General features: G+C 40.6%; 1 long non-coding RNA gene across 1 annotated transcript in view; it reads left to right on the plus strand.

The window, feature by feature from the left end:
• Nucleotides 1-1,668: 1,668 nt before the first annotated feature.
• LOC145357037 (uncharacterized) overlaps nucleotides 1,669-21,020 on the plus strand; it is a 447,747-nt gene continuing 428,395 nt past the window's right edge. The window contains exon 1 of the long non-coding RNA XR_013889237.1: nucleotides 1,669-1,764. This is a non-coding gene — a long non-coding RNA (uncharacterized LOC145357037). The remainder of the gene's footprint in view (nucleotides 1,765-21,020) is intronic.

The raw sequence follows: 21,020 nt of genomic DNA on the forward strand, positions 1-21,020 counted from the left end.
AAACCTGCAGGACAATGGGGGGATTGAGTGGGGCAGTGGGAGTAGAACTAGCATGGATTTGGCGGATCGAATGGTCTCCTTTTGTGCTGCAAATTACTCCATATGATGAATTTTAATGATCCCTGCAGGTGTATTCGGAGGCAGGAGGCTCATTAAATATAATGGGTGGCCTGCATGTCACCTCACTGCCTACCATGATCAGCCTCCCATATCACAGTGGGCCACAGAAACACCTGTCTGAGTCTCCTACTACCATCACTTGCTTGGACTTAGCCCAACCCTGCTCTACAGCAGAACCAGTTATGGTGCCACAGGCCTGGCTGCTATTGGTATTTTCCCCTAAGACGCTACTCCCCACAACAGTATCTAAAATGGTATACATGTTTGTTGAGAAATAGCCATAGGAGATTCCTGCACTACTTGCCTGCCTAGCTGTCACCCATCTAGCTGCCTGGACATGTGGTACGACCACCTCGTGGAAGCTAGTGTCTATCACACTTGTGCCCCCTGTGTGCTCTGCATTCTGTCCAACTGAACCAAACGGTCTATGAGGAGCTGCAGCTGGTCACACTTCCCACAGACATAGTTGTCAGGGATGCTGGAAAGTTCCCTAATCTCCTACACTTGGCAAGAGGAGTATATCTCTGCCTTTGTTCTCTTAGGAAAGATATAAAAATCTTATCTTGCTTTTACTTTGCTCGTCTTCCTCATAGTGCTTTTTTTTTGACTAGAGGAGGAGGGAGAGAGGGAAATACTAATGTAGTTACGAGTGGTGTGCCTCAGGGATCTGTTTTGGGGCCACTGCTGTTTGTAATTTTTATTAATGATCTGGATGAGGGTATAGTTGGGTGGATTAGTAAATTTGCTGATGACACCAAAGTCGGAGGTGTGGTAGATTGTGAGGAAGGGTGTCGTAGTTTGCAGGGTGACTTAGGCAGGTTGCAGAGCTGGGCCGAGAGGTGGCGGATGGAGTTTAATGCAGAGAAGTGTGAGGTAATTCACTTTGGTAGGAATAACAGATGTGTCGAGTATAGGGCTAACAGGAGGACTCTGAATAGTGTGGATGAACAGAGGGATCTAGGTGTATGTGTACATAGATCCCTGAAAGTAGGGAATCAAGTAGATAAGGTTGTTAAGAAGGCATACGGTGTCTTGGCGTTTATTGGTAGGGGGATTGAATTTAGGAGTCGCAGCGTCATGTTGCAACTGTACACAACTCTGGTGCGGCCGCACTTGGAGTATTGTGTGCAGTTCTGGTCCCCACATTATAGGAAGGATGTGGAGGATTTGGAGAGGGTGCAGAGGAGGTTTACCAGGATGTTGCCTGGTATGGAGGGGAGGTCCTATGAGGAGAGACTGAGGGATTTGGGGTTGTTTTCGCTAGAAAGAAGGCGGCTAAGAGGGGATCTTATTGAAACATATAAGATGATTAGAGGTTTAGATAGGGTGGATAGTGATAGCCTTTTTCCTCGGATGGAGAAAGCTAGCACGAGGGGGCATGGCTTTAACTTAAGGGGGGGTAGTTATAGGACGGATGTCAGGGGTAAGTTCTTTACCCAGAGGGTGGTGAGGGATTGGAATGCCCTGCCTGCTACGGTTGTAAATGCGCCTAGTTTGGGGGTGTTTAAGAGATCCGTGGATAGGTTTATGGATGAAAAGGGATTGGTTGAGGTTAGAGGGTCATTGTTTTTTAACTGGTCGGCGCAACATCGTGGGCCGAAGGGCCTGTTCTGCGCTGTAATGTTCTATGTTCTATGTTCTATAGTGCCTTGGGCTTAACTACTCCTTGACACCAGTACTTCCATTGCCCACAGTACAGTCGAGGTGATTGAGTCAACTTCTTCCAGAATCCTCCTCTGCCACCTGTGCTGGAATGTTCTTCTAGAAGAGGTTGCAGAGAAAACAGAATAAATATCCTAGGGCTAAAGTAGCACAATCTTAAATCATTCATAATTGCATAATTTAACAGTAGGAGACTAATGAAATTAAACACTAGTTGTGATTATTTTAAAAAATTAAATTTGTTTCTCATTATTGCTACACATTAAATTCCATTGTTTTTATGCATTGATTTTTGAAATATTTGTCATTTTTTAAAAAATCTTTGAAACATTATTTTGTAGTCCTTTGGACAAAAGAATGTGGTTTACAATCAAGTTACTGCACTTGAATTTTTATTAGTATAAGGAGATGAGGAGACCTGTCGATATTTCACTTGTTTTCAAATATCAGTTGGAAGAATTCTCGTATAATAAATGCAAATATTTACTTGTCCCTTTGTTGTCCAGTCAATTTCTTTCCATTTTGCACCATTCCCCCAGCTGAGAAGGCAGGACCACCAGCTGCTCCCAACACTCTGAAGATGCCAACCTCCGACTGACCACCGGGTGGTGGACAAGAGCCTGTAGAATACTCCTTTCTTTACTTGTGATGGGAAAATTCCTGTCTCTACTTTCCCTGTGGTGTCACCAGCTGAATATGCGAGACAACTGTAACCACAAACTTGTCGTCTGCCACAAACTGAATTTGTGGCACAGCACAGGACCATCACTCAGTCTTTACATTCATTTCCGAACATTCAGCAAAGAATAAGTGTTAAAATGGAAAACAATTCTAAATGTTATAAATGTGGCATCGTGACACAGTGGTTAGCAGTACTACCTCTCAGTGCCAGGGAGATAGGTTGACTTCTGGCCTCGGGTGACTGACTCTGTGGAGTTTGCACATTCTCCCGTGTCTCTATGGGTTTCCTCCGGGGGCTCCAGTTTCTCCCCACAATCCAAAGATGTGCAGGTCAGGTGGATTAATCATGGTAAATTGCCCCTTAGTGTCAGAAGGACTAGCAGGGTAAATACATGGAGTTATGGATATAGAGCCTGGATGGAATTGTGGTCAGTGCATACTCGATGGGCCAAATAGCCTCCTTCTACACTGTAGGGATTCTGTCACATCTATGACACACATCTTCCTCAAGTGATGTTTGTCTGTCTATTCTACCTCAATTTTAAATATATTTGTAAAGTGACAATGGCATTTTCTTCTAACTTATGACATAATTCCATGTACATTTTATCTCTCTTCAAGATATGATGATACTTCCTCAAAGACAAAACACCTTCAGATTTAAAACCCACAACGTCCATCCATAGCGCCACCTGATGGAATCGCTCAGAACAACAGCTGCCAAGCATAAAAGCCAGATCGCAACCCATTTTTTCACCAACTTATATTCATATGGCACATTTAATATACATTTTATGAATGAATCCACTCTGCAATGAAATATGCTGAAGTTATTTCGGTATGCAACAGTGAGGTGACCAACAATTTAGTTACAAGAGTTACAACATATCTATCTGCTTTAAATAACTAATAAACTGTCCCAGTTGGTTAAAATTGATGCCAGATGCACAAACCTTACAGCGCTCTTCTAAGAGTGTGGATATTATTTGCAAAGCTCGCATTTATTGTCCATTTGCAAGTGCCTTGAAAGCAGTTTGATATAACTGAGTGGGTGACTAGGCTATTTAAAAATACAACTGAGCGTCAATGATGTTTTCAGAATGTATAGGTATGGCAGGTTTATTTCCTCCAAGGATGTAATTATATCAGCTCAGCTTGTTTGACAGCCCATCAGCATTGTGGTTACTCTTGCTGTTACCACTTTTATTATTTCCAGGTTTTTTTTTCAAGGAAGTCTTCTATTTCTAAAACTGCTATGGCGGGATTTCAACTCAGTTTCCTGGATTGCCAACCAAGTTAACAATACTAATGCACAGTAGGAGATCAGTTCTTAAAACAATAAAATATTTGATTCTTAAATCTAAAGACTTGGGCCATAGAATTGCCATTTAAATTGCAGCTTCAGATCATTTATCAGAAGTTTTGAGACAACTCCTGTAATGACTTTGGAAAATAAGCTATGATTAATATTATTGAAGGTAAATATGTTCCTAAAGTTAAGTCCTGTGTGATATTTTTCAAGTGGTAAAATTGCAATAACATTAATAGGTTTCCTCTATGGAGTTCTACATCCCCACTTATTTTGTTTGATAAATACTATCACAGTTGTGATGGTGCACTAGGTAGATGCACTAAGTCATAGAGTCAGAATCATAGGGCAATATAGCACAGAAACAAGCCCTTTGGACAAACTGGTCAATGCCAACTATGGTGCCCTCTCTCCATCATGTTCAGTAAATTTGGTCTCCTTAGTAAGTGATATTTACTCATTTCTGTTTGATGTCCCTGTATCTGCAATGCAGGCAAACAGTATTGATGTGAGTTTTCAGGCTGCTCCCCCCAGCGGGTTCTTCTGGTCCCGCTGACAGGGATTGCCCACTCTGGGATCCCTGGTGGCGGAGGGTGCAAACAATGGAAGACCATGTTGTCATTGGTCCATTGGTGAGACCAGTGGCAGGAAATCCGGGGTGGGAGGGGAGTGGGGTGGGTGTGGGGCTGGGGGTGGAGGGGAGCTGGAGACACGTGGAAAATCCTGCCCCACCTCTGTTGCAAAAATACAGCAGCCAACCAGCTCATGAGTAGGTAAAAACTAAAATCTGATTCAGCATGTTTGAAAATCATCTATGCCCAATATCCAACATATCCAGAGGAAGGCCAGAAGTAGCCTTCTAGCTTTACTACAAATTTACTACAAATTTTCCTCTAACCTACAACATAATTCCGTGTACATTTTATCTCTCTACAAGATATGATGAAATTTCCCCAAAGACAAAACACCTTCAGATTTAGAACCCACAAAGTCTGTCCATAGCTCCACCTGGTGGCCTTAAAAAGAATAAAAAGTTAAATTCTTTGATTACCCTTGAATAATTTCACTACCGTAATTATCAATTGACATTGTAGAGGTAGTTGAGTACAATGCATAGCTTAACTTGGATAAATGTGAAACAAATTGGAAAATTGATCATATATTCTCATTTTATAAACTTGTACAAATATGACAGCAGTCCTTTTATATGCAAAATGTGGGGTCAAATTGACAAGTGTATAAACAGTCAGAATGACCAACTCCTGCGCAAGTACAATAAAAAATAAATCATACTCATATGGATTGCTCTATTGAAAAACAAAATTAAAACCTAGCTGAGAATTCTGATAGCTTTTACACAAACAACAGGATAGTTTTCATTACATGCTAATTTACTTTTGTGAAACTAGTTTTTAAAAACATCTTCTTTATACTCTCTATTTAGCAATGAGCTATCGAAGCTGAAATATATGGCTGTCCAGTGGTTGGGGTGGGGATGTGAAATTGGACCAGCACATGATTTCCTCTGTTAATATCAGCTGAGCTTACATACAAAATGGACACTTGGCACATGGTCCAGGCATCTGGATTTCCTGTTGTACTTCAGCATGTACTGATGCAAGACTTGAGAAAACAGAGAGGGGTCACAGTGACGGAATTAAAAGAAAAATAATATTGTATAGACTACTGGATTCCAATGTTCCATATACAATGTAATTTGCATGAAACTGATGAAACAGGCATTCTCAAGTGTAGTATTGACATGCTGTGCTTGGTTGAAGTCATTAGGTTACACTTCTGCTTCATTTCAGCTTCATTTCAAAGTAATTTTTAAAGTGGCATCTTGGCCTTTTGGCTAAGATGCAAATGAGATCAAACCTTGGGGGAGGAGCTACACCTACTCCAATCAGCTTAAATTATGTAGATCAAGCCCAAGACAGAAGGTAAGAGCCCTGTCTTGTCAACTTGGATTGGGAATGTTCCAACTTGTTGAGACTCTTAGTTGGACTTGATTTGATTGAATTGGAATAAAAACAAAAAAAGACAGTATATACCACTATGGGTCCAGAACCTTTTGCACTACAAGTTTTCAAACAACTTGTACAAAGTGAATAAATAACTTTATCCAAAGTTGTCCAATTGTTATTTGCAGAGACTATTTCTTTGGGTGGATGTAACTGTTATTAGGGGACATAATTATAAGGTTCATGGTGGGAGATGTAGGAGGGATGTCTGAGGTAGATTCTTCACTCAGAGAGTGGTTGGGGTGTGGAATACACTGCCTGCTGTGATAGTGGAGTCGAACACTTTAGGAACTTTCAAGCAGTTATTGGATAGGCACATGGAGCACACCAGGATGATAGGGAGTGGGATAGCTTGATCTTGGGTTTGGACATAGCTCGGCACAACATTGAGGGCCTAAGGGCTTGTACTGTGATGTACTGTACAATGTTTTCTATGTTTCTAAAACATCATAAATAGATCAAACAGTAAAATTAAAAATGGAAAATGATCCTTTTTTTTGTCAGCCCACAAGTTTGTTACTATGTTGCGTCTCATGATAGAAATGTCCAATTTCAAACATGTGACTGATAACAATGTCTGTAACTAATAATGTGTGGCTGGTATGGAGTGGTTGGTTGAATAGCCTGCTTCTGTGCTGTATTTCCTAGTAATAGAATGTGATGAATCCAAATGTGCTGAACCCTTTATCTTATATAATCTCCCCACCTTTGGTGAAATCATCTGTGTCAATACATGATGAACCAATTAGTACAAAATGTATCATAGACTCAACCACTCCAATTGTTTCCTGAAAAATCTCTTCCACACACTGGAAACTTTAGCACTTGCAAAATTGCAGCCTGTACCCTAAACTACACGAGGTCATTCAAACACGCCACCTTTGTCCTTTACTGACTTAAAATGGTTCACAGTCCCCCATAACACCTCAAATTAAAATTCCTCACCTAGAATTTAATCGCCTTCATGGCCTCAACCACTTGCTTCGTCCTTTCCATTTTTAGAGCATAGAACATTTCTCCAAACCTCCATTCTCTACAAACTTTCCACTCCTCTGAGTGTCACATGTTTCAGAAAAAAATATGTAACTACAAATAAACTAATTCTCTAAAGTAGATTGCGACATCACAAATTGTGGAAAGTAAGTTTCATTTGAATTTCCATTAAGTCGACATAATGTTATGAAGAAATGCAATGATTTCAAAGGCTAAAGATTTTTATTCTTGACAATTCTACTCTACTCTCAGTCAAACCAAACTTGGCATCAATGTCCACTTTACATTTTCTTTATCCTCCTGGACATTTGTGAGTGGCCTGCTCTTCTCAGCAAGGCACAGGCACCCTCCAACCGCCTGTTTCATCACTGGCACTAGATGTAATTGAAGATCAAGGTCAAAAGCAGTCTTTGTTGGAGAAAACTTTTCCTCTGACTCAGGTCCTCCCTAAGGTTCAGAATGTTTGGGTCAAGGAAGGAGGTGTTTTCTTTGAAATGGGAAACTAGTGGTTATGTTGGATTTGTAAATAAATGAAAAACAAACACTACATATGAGTTTCATAGAATTTGAACATTGTGTAACTTGCTCATTAAGCAGCGAGGTGTGTAAGAGTGTAATAGCACCCTGTCCTTGCCATTTGTGTATGTATAGTCAAACTAGACTAAACTGGTCTCAGTTAGTACTTGATTTTACATGTGGCAATGAACATGTCCATTTTCTGTGATGCAAAGTTCTTATATCAGACAGGTGATTGATATCTCCTGGATGCACCTGGTGTTTGGACCCTAAACTCAACTTCTGTGCAGTCAGCCTATTTACATTTAAAGATAACTGTTGGAACCCTCTAACGTTGCCTGCAGCTGGGATTCTCCTTGGTCGCTGCAGCGAATGAAGTTTTGGCTGAGTGCCAACTCTTCCATTCTTGCTGGTAGTGGGATGGGTATGAATGGGACCGGAGAATCCCACTCAACAACACCACAGTGACATCATTCAGACATGGGCTGAGGATCCATAATTAATCTGGGTTTGGGATTCCTGACTTCCTTTTGAAAATCTAACCCATTGTATTAATGATAATAAGCTGAGCCACTACTTGTAAGATTTATGTGGACAAATCTGAGGGAACAGGAAATGCAGACAGAAACTCTAATCCTTTGCCTGAGGCAGCATGGAAATTTATATGAGGAATCCTATATTGATGACCATTTGTGCTTTTCTTTTCAGATTGACATTAACAGGAGGATTTATGCAAGAAAACGCATTTCAGTTGAGAGGACACAAATTTCTATAAGGTGCAATAAACTTCTGGCAAATTTAATGGCTAATGTTAGGGGGCAAAAATGAAACTCAACCATCAAAGGACAATCAAGCAGGGTATTTAACAGGAACTGACCCATTATCACCAATTTTTTGCTTCCACTGAAGTTGGAGCGAATGTAAGCCTGTTAATCAGAGAGGGAGGTAGAGATAAAACAGGGAACTACAGACCAGTGAGCCTAACATTAGTACTGGGAATATTGCTGGAGTCCATTATCAAGGATTTCATAGCTCACCATTTGGAAAGCTGTGTATATCAGACAAAGTCAGCATGGATGTACAAAGGGGAAATCCTAATCCATTGGAATTCTTTGAGCGTGTAACTAGAGCTGACAAAGGAGAACCAGTAAATGTCATCTATCTGGACTTTCAGAAGGCTTACGACAAGGTATCACATAGCAGACTACTATGTATAGTTAAAGCGCAAGACATTGGCTCACTGGTCTATAGTTCCCTGTTTTCTCTCTATCCCCCTTTTTGAAAAGTGGACTTACATTAGCTTCAACTTCACTGGGAGCACAAAATTAATGGTAATGGATCAGTTCCTGTTAAATAACCGGCTTGATTTTCCTTTGATGCAGTAGTGTCTTGAGATGGATAGAAAGCTGGTTAGCAGATAGGAAGCAAAGAGTTGACATAAGTGGGTCTTTTTCTGATTACAAGACAGTGAGTTGTTGGGTACCACAGGGACCTGTGCTAGGACTCCAACTGTTCACATTATATATCAATGATTTGGAAAGGGGAACTTAATGTATTATCCCCAAATCTGCAGATGATGCAAAGTTGGGTGGGAAGGTAAACTATGAGGAGGTTGCAGAGATACTTTAATGTGGTTTGGACAGGCCAAGTGAGTGAGCATATGCATGGCAGATGCAGCATAATGTGAAGTTATCCATTATGGTAGCAAAAATAAGAAGGTCTGGAAGTAAATAAAGAGAGGTGGATACTCAGCAGGACCTTGGTGTCCTTGTGCATCAGTCACTGAAAGTAAATGCAGAGGTATAGCAGGCAGTAAAAAAAATGATACGATGGCCTTCATAGCAAGAAGATTTGAGTATAGGAGTAGGGATGTTTTATTACAATGTTTATAGGGCATTGGTGAGGCCACACTTGGAGTATTGTGTGCAGTTCTGGTGTCCTTATCTGAGGAAGGGTGTCCTTGTTATAGAGCGAGTGCAGCAAAGGTTTACCAGACTGATTCCTAGGATGGCAGTCTGTCATATGAGAATAGCCTAACTCGGTTAGGGTTATATTCACTAGAGTGAGAGGGGATATCATAGAAGCTTACAAAATTCCAGCAGAATTAGATAGGGTGGATTCAGAAAGAATGTTCCCAATGATGGGGAAGTCTAGAACTCGGGCTCATAGATTGAAGATAAGGAGTAAATCTTTCAGAACTGAGGTGAGGAAAAATTTCTTCACCCAGAGAGTAGTGAATCTGTGGAACTTGCTACCTCAGGAAGTAATTGAGGCCAAAACATTGTGTGATTTCAAGAAGAAATTAAGTAGAGCTCTTCAGGTTAAAAGGATCAAGGGATAACGGGGAAAGGGGGGCGGGGGGGGGGGGGGGTGGTCTCAGGATATTGAATTTGCCGATTAGTTATGATCATAATGAATGGCGGCGGAACAGATGCAAAGGACCAAGTAGCCTACTCATGCTCCTAGTTTCTTTGTTTATATGTTTCTATGAAGATTATAGGGGGCAGGCAGGGAAGTGGAGTTGAGGCCACAGTCAAATCAGACATGATCTTATTGAATGGCAGAGCAGACATGATAAATCAAAAAGTCTACTCCTGCTCCTATTTCTTACATTCTGAATCTGTGTTACGTTAAGAATGTTACCTGGTTCAAGTTTATAGAAGAGTTGCAACCAAGATCTTTTTGTAGGCTGTTATTATCCAGGCTTTTTATTTTACAATGCCCTTTGTCCAATGAAGATAGAACTCACGTTCTACTTTCAGTCATTATTTTGCCCCAAACATTATCAGACCGGATCATTAAGAAGCAGAACTGAATATTCTGATGTTATGAAATATTCTGCCACCTACTGGCAATTTTCAATTGCAGACATGACAACATCTCACCTTTATTCAAAGATGTTGTAGGTCACTTTTTTAAAATCATTGGGTGGAACTTCCTGCTCTCACCATCAGCAGGAACCATGGCCAGTGGAGGCATTAAATCTGGCGTGTTGGGAAAAGTCAGTTTCCCACCAGCAGGAATTCAGTTTGGAATTTTGTTCTCGTGACTTTAATGGCAGCTTAAAGGTGGGCAAGCTCCCCGCTAATCTATGTTGGGAACCATATTTGCATTCATTTCCATCTAATAAATACTTATTAAAAGGCCCAGTAAGATGCCTTACAACACCAGGTTAAAATTCACCAGGTTTATTTGGAATCACAAGGGTTTGGACTCACCTGCGGAAGGAGCAGCGCTATGAAAGCTCGTGATTCAATATCTATGGTTTTACTCATCAGCACATGCCTGACTTGCAGTAAGTAAGTGTGCTTGCAGGTGTTGTTAAATATGACCCAAGACCTTCAACCCAATGAGGTATCAGCAGGGCAGGTGAATCACTGCCAACCGCATCATGAAATTCGATTAACTCTTCGCTGACATATAATTAATGAGTTGAAAAGTTTCCAAACGGGAAAATGCTGCCCATTGTTTCAAACTGCAACAATGTATGGTTGATAGATTTAGACTCATTAAGTAACAACACCCAATTGATATCTTTTCACCAAAATATATCTGAGGATACAGGGTAGGCCATTTAGGATGGATATAAGGAGACATTTCTTGATCCAAGGAGTGGTGAGCCTGTGGAATTCATTACCACAGGAAGTAATTGATGCCAAAACATTGAATGTATTCAAGAGGCAGCTAGATATAGCACTTGGGGTGAACGGGATCAAAGGTTATGGGGAGGAAGTAGAAATTGAGTTGAACGTTTAGCCATGATCGTCATGAATGGTGGAGCAGCCTTGATGGGCTGAATGGCCTCCTCCTGCCCCTATCTTTTATGTTTCTATGTCTCTTACATGGTTATATGATCAGCACCAGTTATAAAAGAAAACAGTATTTTTAAAATTTCTCTGTACAATGTACATAAACCAGACCTACTTATTGCACAGAGACCGATCATCACATTACACCCAACAGAAGCCAAACTTTTAGTTGCAGGAAAGATTGTCTTATTTGTTCACAACGTATTCCTCTGAATAAAGCAGGAAATAGTTTACTTCCATGTTTTACATTCAAATATGGGAGAATTCACAATGGGAAATAAAGAAATGGCTGGGGGATTAAATTCATACTTTGCTTCAGTCTTCACAAAGGATGGTATGAATAATTGAACAAAGAACAACAAAATTATAGCGCAAGAACAGGCCCTTCAGCCCTCCAAACCTGCACCAACCATGCTGCCTGATTAATGTATCAGAAGTTCTGAGAGAAACAAGTTTTAATGAGGAACTGAAAGAAATCAACATTAGTAGAGAAATGGTTTTGTAGAAATTGAAGGTGGATAAACCTCCAGACCCTGATAATCTTCATCCCAGAGTACATAAGGAAGTGGCCTTGGAAATAGCAGATCCATTCATGGCCATTTTTCAGTATTCTTTGGACTCTGGACTGGTTCCTACAAATGAGGTTATGAGAGCCTGCTATTCAAAAGGAGAGGCAGGGAAAGAACAGGAAACTATAGACCTTAGCCTAATATTGGTATTGGGGAAGTTGCTAGAGTCCATTTTCAAGGATTTCATAACTCGGCATTTAGAAGGCAATGGTATAATTAGACAAAGTCAGCATGGATTTACAAAAGGGAAATAATGCTTGATGAATCTATTGGAATTTTTTGAGGATGTAACAAGTATAATTGACCAAGGAGAACCAGTAGATGTGGTCTATTTAGACTTTCAGAAGGCTTTTGACAAGGTCTCATGTAACAGACTACTATGTAAACTTAAAGCCTATGTGATTGTAGGTAATATCATGACATGGATTGAAAGCTGGTTAGCAGATATGAAACAAAGAGTTGGCATCAATGGACCTTTTTCTGATTGGCAGCCAGTGACTAGTGGCGTACCATAGTTATTTGTGCTAGGACCCCAAATATTCACATTATATATTAATGATTCAGAAAAGGAAACAATATATTGCCTCCAAATTTGCAGATGAGACAAAGTTGGGTGGTAAGGTGAGCTGTGAGGAGGATGCAGAAATGCTTAGCATGTTTTGGACAGGCTCAGTGTGTAGTCAAATGCAGCATAACATGGATAAAGTTTATCCACTTTGGTAGCAATAATAGGATGACAGATTATTACTTGAATGGGTGTAAATTGAGAAGGGTGGATATTCAATGAGACCTTGGTGACCTTGTGCATCAGTCACTGAAATTAAACATGCAGGCGCAGCAGGCAGTAAAGAAGGCAAATGGTAATTTGACCTTCATCGCAAGATGATTTGAGTCTAGGGATAGGGATATTTTGCTGCAATTGTACAGGGCCTTGGCAAGGCCACATCTGAGTATAGTGTGCAGTTTTGGTGTCCTTATCTGAGGAAGGATATCCTTGCTATAGAGGGAGTACAGCAAAGGTTTACCAGTTTTCCTTGGATGGCAGTCTGCCATATGAGGAGAGACTAAGTCAGTTAGGATTATATTCACTGGAGTTTAGAAAAGTGAGAGGGGATCACACAAAAACTTGTGAAATTTTAACCGATGTAACAGGGTAGATTCAGAAAGAATGTTCTCAAAGGTGGGGGATCAGAACTAGGAATCATAGTTTGAGGATAAGGGGTAATCCTTTTAGAACTGAAGTGGGGAGAAATTTCTTCACCCAGGGAATGGTGAAAGTGTGGAATTTACTACCACACAGGCCAAAACATTGTGTGATTTCAAGAATAAATTAGATATAGCTCCTGGGGCTAAAGGGATCAAGAGATAAGGGGGGAAGGGGGATCAAGATATTGAATTTGATGATCAGCCATGATCAAAATGAATGGCGGAGCAAGCTTGAAGGGCTGAATGGCCTACTCGTCCTTCTAGTTTCTACGTTTTAAACCAGTTTATACATATTGCCCGGAATTCTCCAACGTTGCCTGCAGCTGGGAATCTCCGGTCCCGCTGCAGTGAATGGAATTTTGGCTGAGTGCCAAATTCTCTGTTCTCACTGGTAGCTGTGGAGGGGCAAACATGATCGGAGAATCCCGATCATTGTCTGCCTTTCTTGAGGCTGGCTGATGCGTCAAACAGTGTGCAATTGGATTTCCCTTCATGCCACAACCATTGGAGATATTAAATTTTCTCACAAGCTTGCATTCTCTGTTAGAAATCAAAACCATTTCTCTTTCTGGTTGAGATTTATAAATAATAATTCCATTGTCATTCAAGGAGCAATAATTTGTTAACTCAGTTCAAAGCCAAATGGAGTTTTAATCTAGACAACCTGTCTGCAGTCAAAATAACATTTCTTTATTTTATCCCATAGTGCCACAGGCAGTGAAAAGGCATGGTTTAGATTTGAATTTGCATTAATGCTTTAAAGACAACTTGAAGCCCAGCCTAGTGTTTTCCAATTAAAGGATTAGCAGCCTTGGAAACAGAATTCATGTAGTAAAGCTTTAGCATTGCTTCCGGCACTGAAATATTTCTGTTTTGTGATTTATTGTTTGGCTGAATTAACCCTTCTCAAAATCAGTCATCGGCATTGAACATAGAACATAGAACATTACAGCGCAGTACAGGCCCTTCGGCCCTCAATGTTGCGCCGACCAGTGGAACCAATCTAATGACCCTCTAACCTAAACTATTCCAATGTTATCCATATGCCTATCCACTGACCATTTGAACGCCCTTAAAGTTGGCGAGTCCACAACTGCTGCAGGCAGGGCATTCCACGGCCTTACTACCTCTGAGTAAAGAACCTACCTCTGACAGCCGTCCTATAATTACCACCCCTTAATTTAAAGCTATGACCCCTTGTGTTAGCCGTCACCATCTGAGGTAAAAGGCTCTCACTGTCCACCCTATCCAATCCTTTGATCATCTTGTATGCCTCAATTAGGTCACCTTGTAACCTTCTTCTCTCCAATGAAAATAAACTCAAGTCCCTCAGCCTTCCTCATAAGACCTCCCCACCATACCAGGCAACATCCTGGTAAACCTCCTCTGCACCCTTTCCAATGCCTCCACATCTTTCTTATAATGTGGCGACCAGAACTGTACGCAGTACTCCAAGTGCGGCCGCACCAGAGTTTTGTACAGTTGTAACATGACCTCACGGCTCCGAAATTCAATCCCTCTACCAATAAAAGCTAACACACCGTACGCCTTCTTAACAACCTTATCAACCTGGGTGCCAACTTTCAGGGAGCTATGCACATGTACCCCGAGTCAGGCTTTCTTTTACAACTTAGGAAACGAGTTAATACCCCAATAAATATATTTGACTTCGCTGAGCTTTCGAAATTATTGAAAACACCTTCAATCACCATTTAACTTTGAATCAAACTTAGTTATAAACTGAAAAGTATTGTTGTTCTTTAAGTATCAGATAATTTGTGCTGTCAGGTTGAATGCGATTACTTAGTGTTTGGAGACAAAAATAGTCTTTTGAAATACCAAATGGGCAGAATTGACACATTAAAATCAAAGCAAAGCAAACTCCATAATATGGTTGCATGGGGTGTGAAAGATTTGAAACAGAGACAAAGAACAAAGAACAAAGAACAAAAACAGCCTGGGAAACAGGCCCTTCGGCCCAACGAGCCCACGCCGCCATCTTAACACCGCCAGTTCCCCCCTCCACCCATGAACCTTATCTAATGTTTTATGGCCATCCACATTGAGGGAAACTAATTTAGGGACAATTTATTACTGCCAATCAGCCTAATAGCGCATCTTTGGGGTGTGGGAGGAAACCGGAGCATCCGGAGAAAGCCCACGCAAGCACAGGGAGAAGGCGCAAACTCCCACAGACACCGGCCCAAATCCATGTGTATGCACAGCAATCAGTGATTGTCACTGATCTGTCGTCTTGCCCAGCATCTGGTCCAGTTTAAGCACACACCATCCTTTTCATAGTGAGCTGTCTCCTGAATGAAGCCACATCATGTGAAACTCCCTGACAGAAACTGAAATCTAATTCAACTTCAGTGATCTTGTAAAGTTTGATGGTGGTTGTACTCTTGCATTCCTTCATGACAGTGCTAATTTAGGCTGAGATTCTCCCAAAAATAATTTCTAAGGGTTTATTTGATTCTAGAGTGGAATGCTGTGAAAGCACCTCTAGGGGGCATTTCACACATTTGGATATGCTACTGCACATTCTTTGGACCTCCTAGAAACTTTATAATTTTACCCAGAGTTGTTCCAAATTTTTTAAACTTTTCTCTCATTTTCAAAACATTTAGAATTGAAAGAGTGGGAGTGGAGATCTGGACATTGCCTTTTCTGTAGTGCCTATTTTATTCAAGTCCTGATTGTTTGATTCTCAACTAGACAGTATAATGGAAATCTGTCAGTAATATTTCTGTATCTTTTACTTTGAGACAGTAGAATTTTATCCCCTTGCCCACCTCAGCATTGGGGAGGGTGGAGGCTTGCAGAACAACATTCTCCAGGCAGGATCTTCCGAGTTGTGGGCAGGCAAGGCGGTAAAATTCCAGCAAGTATAATAATTTTAAGAGTCAATTGTAAAAGAACAGTGCTTTATTGCACAAAATAAAGTGAAATAAAAATTACAAGCCTGTGATGAATGCGACAGTTTCTAACTGGGACAATGGAATTAATGGACCCACTCAGGGGCCTGCTTTATATAGGGCTCGGTATACGAGCTCCAGCTGCTTTGTTAATTACCAAGCTTGTATTCAATGAGTCCTACAGTGATTCCCCATGCATGTCATGGGAGTTATAACAGCCAGAAAGGAAGTTAATAAAAATTGCTCGCTAACTGATCAAAAAGATAAACTTTGATTTTGGACAGTATTGCTAAGTTAATTGTACAAAAAAGAAACAGAATTTGGTTCTTTGCTTACCTGCTGCATTTGGTTTGTCAATAAGTGGGCAAGACAGAGGAGGAGTGAAAGACCGGAGACGAAGACCAAGCAATGATCATAATTCAGTCACAGCAATTCAAAGCGATGAACGTAATGGATTGATCTCTCAACACCAGGGCTTTCAAGGGACAATAAAAGCTCATTTACTGTAATTTATTTGCATCATAATTAAGAAATGCAAACAATCTGCTTAATAGACCTAGTTTCAGGTGTATTTACTTTATTCAAGAAGAATCTGAAGTGGATTGAGAGCTTTTCATTTACCCATACAGATGAAGGGTGCATTTCACTGATGAATTCAAGTAGAGGTTCAAATGACTGCCAATTTGGATTGTGTATTTATCATTTTCTGTGTAGTATTCTCATTGAACTTGATGGAACAACTCATAAAAGACACTTTTAAATCTCTGCTGAATCCTGCCCAGGTAAATATACAAGGCTAAGGTTGCTATTTACAGAAATTCACAAATAACTATATGTCCCAAAGCACTTCACAGTAGTGTAATTGAAATCAATTAATAACTTTGAGAAACACAATCCACTTTAAAAAAAAAATCACACCATAATTTATATGTGAAAGTGATTTTGCTTTAGCTCAGTGATAGAAAACCTAGGCTAGTGAGTGGACGACATGAGTGGCCCTCCTGCATCCCCGTAAGCCGCAAGATTGAAGTCAGACTTGTTGACTAACTATGACCCTATGAATAAGATTTGTACATGCTGAATATTTCTGTTTGAAGTTTATTTATTAGTGTCACAAGTAGGCTTATATTAATATTGCAATGAAGTTATTGTGAAAATCCCCTGGTCGCCACACTCTGGCACCTTCCGGGTACCTTGAGGGAAAATTTAGCACGGCCCATGCATCTAACCAGCGTGACTTTCGGGTGAATTTCATGATATATTATAGAAAGTGATTAATCATTTCCATATTAATGTAACTGTCATCAATTTCAAATGGTAAAACGAAATAAGAATTAATTATAAGTGCATGGCTCCCATAGTCAATGTTGTGAGCAATCAGCATGCACCTCTCTTCACTTGCTGTTGCCTTATGTGCATATGACTCCAGTCACACAGATAGGAAAAAAACTTTGCAGACAGAAATCAGCAGAATTTGGCAACCCTGCGCATAGGCAATAGTCAGTACAATGTCTTGTAGGCTGCACTTAGAATCCAGATGGGCCGCATGTGGACCCCAGGGCCATAGGTTACCCACCACTTTTTGACTCTTCATAAGAACTGAATCTGATCTAACATATTCTGCCTCCTTTCAGTTCTGATGAAGGGCCAAAAGGATTCAAAACATTAACTCTGCTTTCTCTCCTTACGGATGCTGCCAGACTTGCTGAGATTTTCCTCTGTTCTTATTTCAATTCTGATGGTGAAGAGGCAGGTAAGACTTAAAGTTCATTTGTTTTTCCATCAACTATAAAGGAAAACATTCTAACTTTTACCTCTTGTATCTAACCTATCACTTAGCAAAAGTACAGAGAGGAAACTCAGAGGGTGAGGGTTAGTGCAGGGGAATGGTGCATCCATAATAGACCACTCCACTTCTCCATCCATGAATGGAAGGAAGATTTAATGAGCTATGAGATGGATATGTGACCTTTCTCATTTGATTTTCCTCTCTGCATTTTGCACTGGCAATGTTTTATGCCCAGATGGTGAAAACAAAACTCAAGCTCATGTATTTTTATTATTTGTCTGTAGGCGTACGAAATGAAAATGCTTCCTGCAATGTATTACATTTAGTGTCCAACTTCATCATGCTGTCCTTGATATGTACTCATAGAACAGGCCTGGTTTCTGACAAGAAATTATGCCAGGACTTGGAGCTGAAATGCTGGGTGCCACTGTGGGCCTCAGCTGCTAGGCTTGGGGCTACTGGCACTAGGCCTTACACTGAATGTGTTAATTAAGGAGTTATGACATGTTTCTCGAAATTTCTCCAACCTGATATCATAAGTTGTTTTTAAATATATAATCCAATCAAAGAAAGGAATGACTTGTATTTATATAAAACTTCTTGCAGAATTTCAAGGTGGCACAATGATTAGCACTGCTTCCTCACTGTGTAAGGGATCCAAGTTCAATTCTGGCCTTGGGTGCCTGTCTGTGATTGGAGTCTGCATGTTCACCCCGTATCTATGTGTGGGTTTCCTCCGGATGCTCCGGTTCCCTCCCACACTCCAAAAGTGTGGATTCTGTTGATTAGCCATGTTAAATTGCCCCTTAGGGGCAGGGGAAGTAGTGGGGTAAATACATGGGTGATAAAGGTAGGGCCTGGGTGTTATTGTTGTCATTGGAGGCTCAATGGGCCCAATAACCTCCCTTCTGCTCTGTAGGGATTTTATGAATCTGTGAAAGTGCTTCGCAACCAGAGTATTTTCATGCTTTCATTACTGTTGTAATGTAGCAAGAGAGGTAGTCAATTTGTGCACAGCAAGCCACCACAAAGAGAAATGTGAAAATGACCCGGTAGTCTGAAAAATAAAAGTTAAAGGAATGCCACACAAACATTTGGCTCTGTAGTTATGGGGAGGTAGGGAAGGTCTGCATAAGCACAACAGTGCTAAAACATTAGAGGACATGAAGGTCCAGTCAATGCTAATGGAGATGCAGAGGTAAGGTTCTCAAGCTTCCTGGAATGAAGAGGAATTACCTGGAATCAGGAATTTCACCTTACTGAGCTCAACCTCCAGAGGATCAGGAGGCCAGCAATTTAAAGTCACTGCACCCGTGCACACACTGCCCACACACATCCTTCCTCACCCTCATTCCGTGACCTCACCTGCTGCGATTCAGAGAAGTCACGCAGTCTGTTTCCCAAACTGTCAGCAACTCATCAAGTTACTGAGGAGGGTGTACAGAGCTGTGAAAGATTTGGTCAGTTACAGTGAAGTGTGACAACCTTGGCCAGATGTCAGACTAGTGATCAAAGTGTTGCTTCCCAGAGATTGGTTGAAGGATGATAATCAAGACTTTGGAAGGCACTGCACTTGTCACTCACCTTCAGCTGCCAACTTGCTGCCAGTCTTCACCATGGCTTGGCAGCACGCTCCTCCATAGGGGAAAGGGGTTGGACACTGAGATCCAACTGGAAGGAGTTGATAGCTCCTGAACAGGATATACAGGCAGAAAGTCTCAAAATGTCGGAGCATTTGTCAGTGGTTCTGAGGGGGCAATAGGACGGTGGGGAGTGTGAGTGGGGATATGAGATGCCTGTAGAGAGAGGAATGAGTGGTGTTATGAAGTGTGTTGTTCTGAGGAGATTGTGCAGGATAATGCTGGAAAAGTCCAGCATTATCCAATCCTGCTCAGGGATAGGATTTACCAGTGCCGCTGAAGTCAGTGGCTGGCCATATTTGGTCAGAGACAGAAAATCTGTACAGAGTGTGGACCTTGGCACATAAAAGTATTCATGCCTCCTGAAATTTTGGTTCCCTTTATTGCACAGTCTCTAGGGTGGAGAAAGCTCACTTTGGTTGCTGACTTCCTTGGCCACTTCCATCTATATCTGCATGACTGGAGAAGTTGTTCTTCTTTTCTCCTTGGGAAAGCTTACCTTGCTGCAAACCCTCAACAGTAACTCCAGCTGAGAGTGAGGGACCAAGGGACAATGAGTTAGGGACAATCTTCCCTGGATTCCTCTCTATTTCTTTGGTTGGTGCAGCCTGAAAAATCGAATTGTTGCTTAGCCTTGTAACCTATGGTATGATCCCTTTGATTAGAAATCCTTCCTTTGACAGAATAGCATGTACTATTGCCATATAAAATTCTGTCTTTTCTTTTTCAGTGGAATACATTTTTGTTGCAAGTTATGAAATATCTCTTTAAATGTTTGCCACTGCTTCTCTGCTGACTTGTCTTTTAACCAATTTTTCCAGTCCACTTTAGCCAACTCTGGACCAGGGAAGCACTTCAGCACCTCCTGCTCTGTATGGAATGTTGTAAAAGGAACATCCATCACCATTTTGCTACTGATTTTCCTGAGCAATTGAATCAGGAGATTGCTTTTAATGAGGTATTTTGCCTCTCTTCAAGCAGATACGCAACCAAAAATACACTGCTATAAAAATCGCAATGTGTTTGTACATACACTGAGGCCACATACATCAATTTTCAATGCTTAACCTCACTAACGGGCAGGGAGAGGGTTATGTTTGAGGCAATTTGATTATTTTAAGATATTGCCAACAATAACTTCAGCTGTGCTAGATGAGTAACAGATAATTTGCCTAAAATGCACATTTTTCATCTTCAAAACCTTTAAATGCACCTTAATGAAGAACACTGTAATAGCAGGCATGAAAAATCTTGACAGTTCATTTCCTAAATGTTCCAGTTCAGTAATTCAGTCCACAGAAAGGTCATTGGAAAATTTGCAAACTTTTTTATTAGTCATACCTGCTCTTTGTAGTTTAAAGAGTCATGTAGGACAATGCTGCAAACTCTAGAAATGCAATAATTTCATTTAAGTTGTACATTTCTTTTAGCTCCTTTCATAATAATCAGAAGAAATTAGGCAAATTCCAAATATTGTCCACTTTCATTCCTTTCCCTGTAAGCAATTTACTGGATGGCATGTAATGTTTAATATAAAGTTCAGTTATTTCATAATTGACAGAATTGAAAGTTATTTTCAATTGATTATTTTTTCTTTTAATAATGATGTTCCTATTAATATTTTCAATACAAGTGCTTGCTTTGAACATAAAATTGATTGCTGAACAGAAAACTGAACAGCTTTGCTTTCCTTCTGACAATTCAAGAATATCTTTCAGCTAGTGCACTGCTTGAACTTGTAGGATTAAACACCAATGTCACAAAAACACTTCTGTGGAGAAGTC

Source organism: Carcharhinus amblyrhynchos, chromosome 22, assembly GCF_965287045.1.
Source record: "Carcharhinus amblyrhynchos chromosome 22, sCarAmb.v2.hapA, whole genome shotgun sequence".
Lineage (NCBI taxonomy): Eukaryota > Metazoa > Chordata > Chondrichthyes > Carcharhiniformes > Carcharhinidae > Carcharhinus > Carcharhinus amblyrhynchos.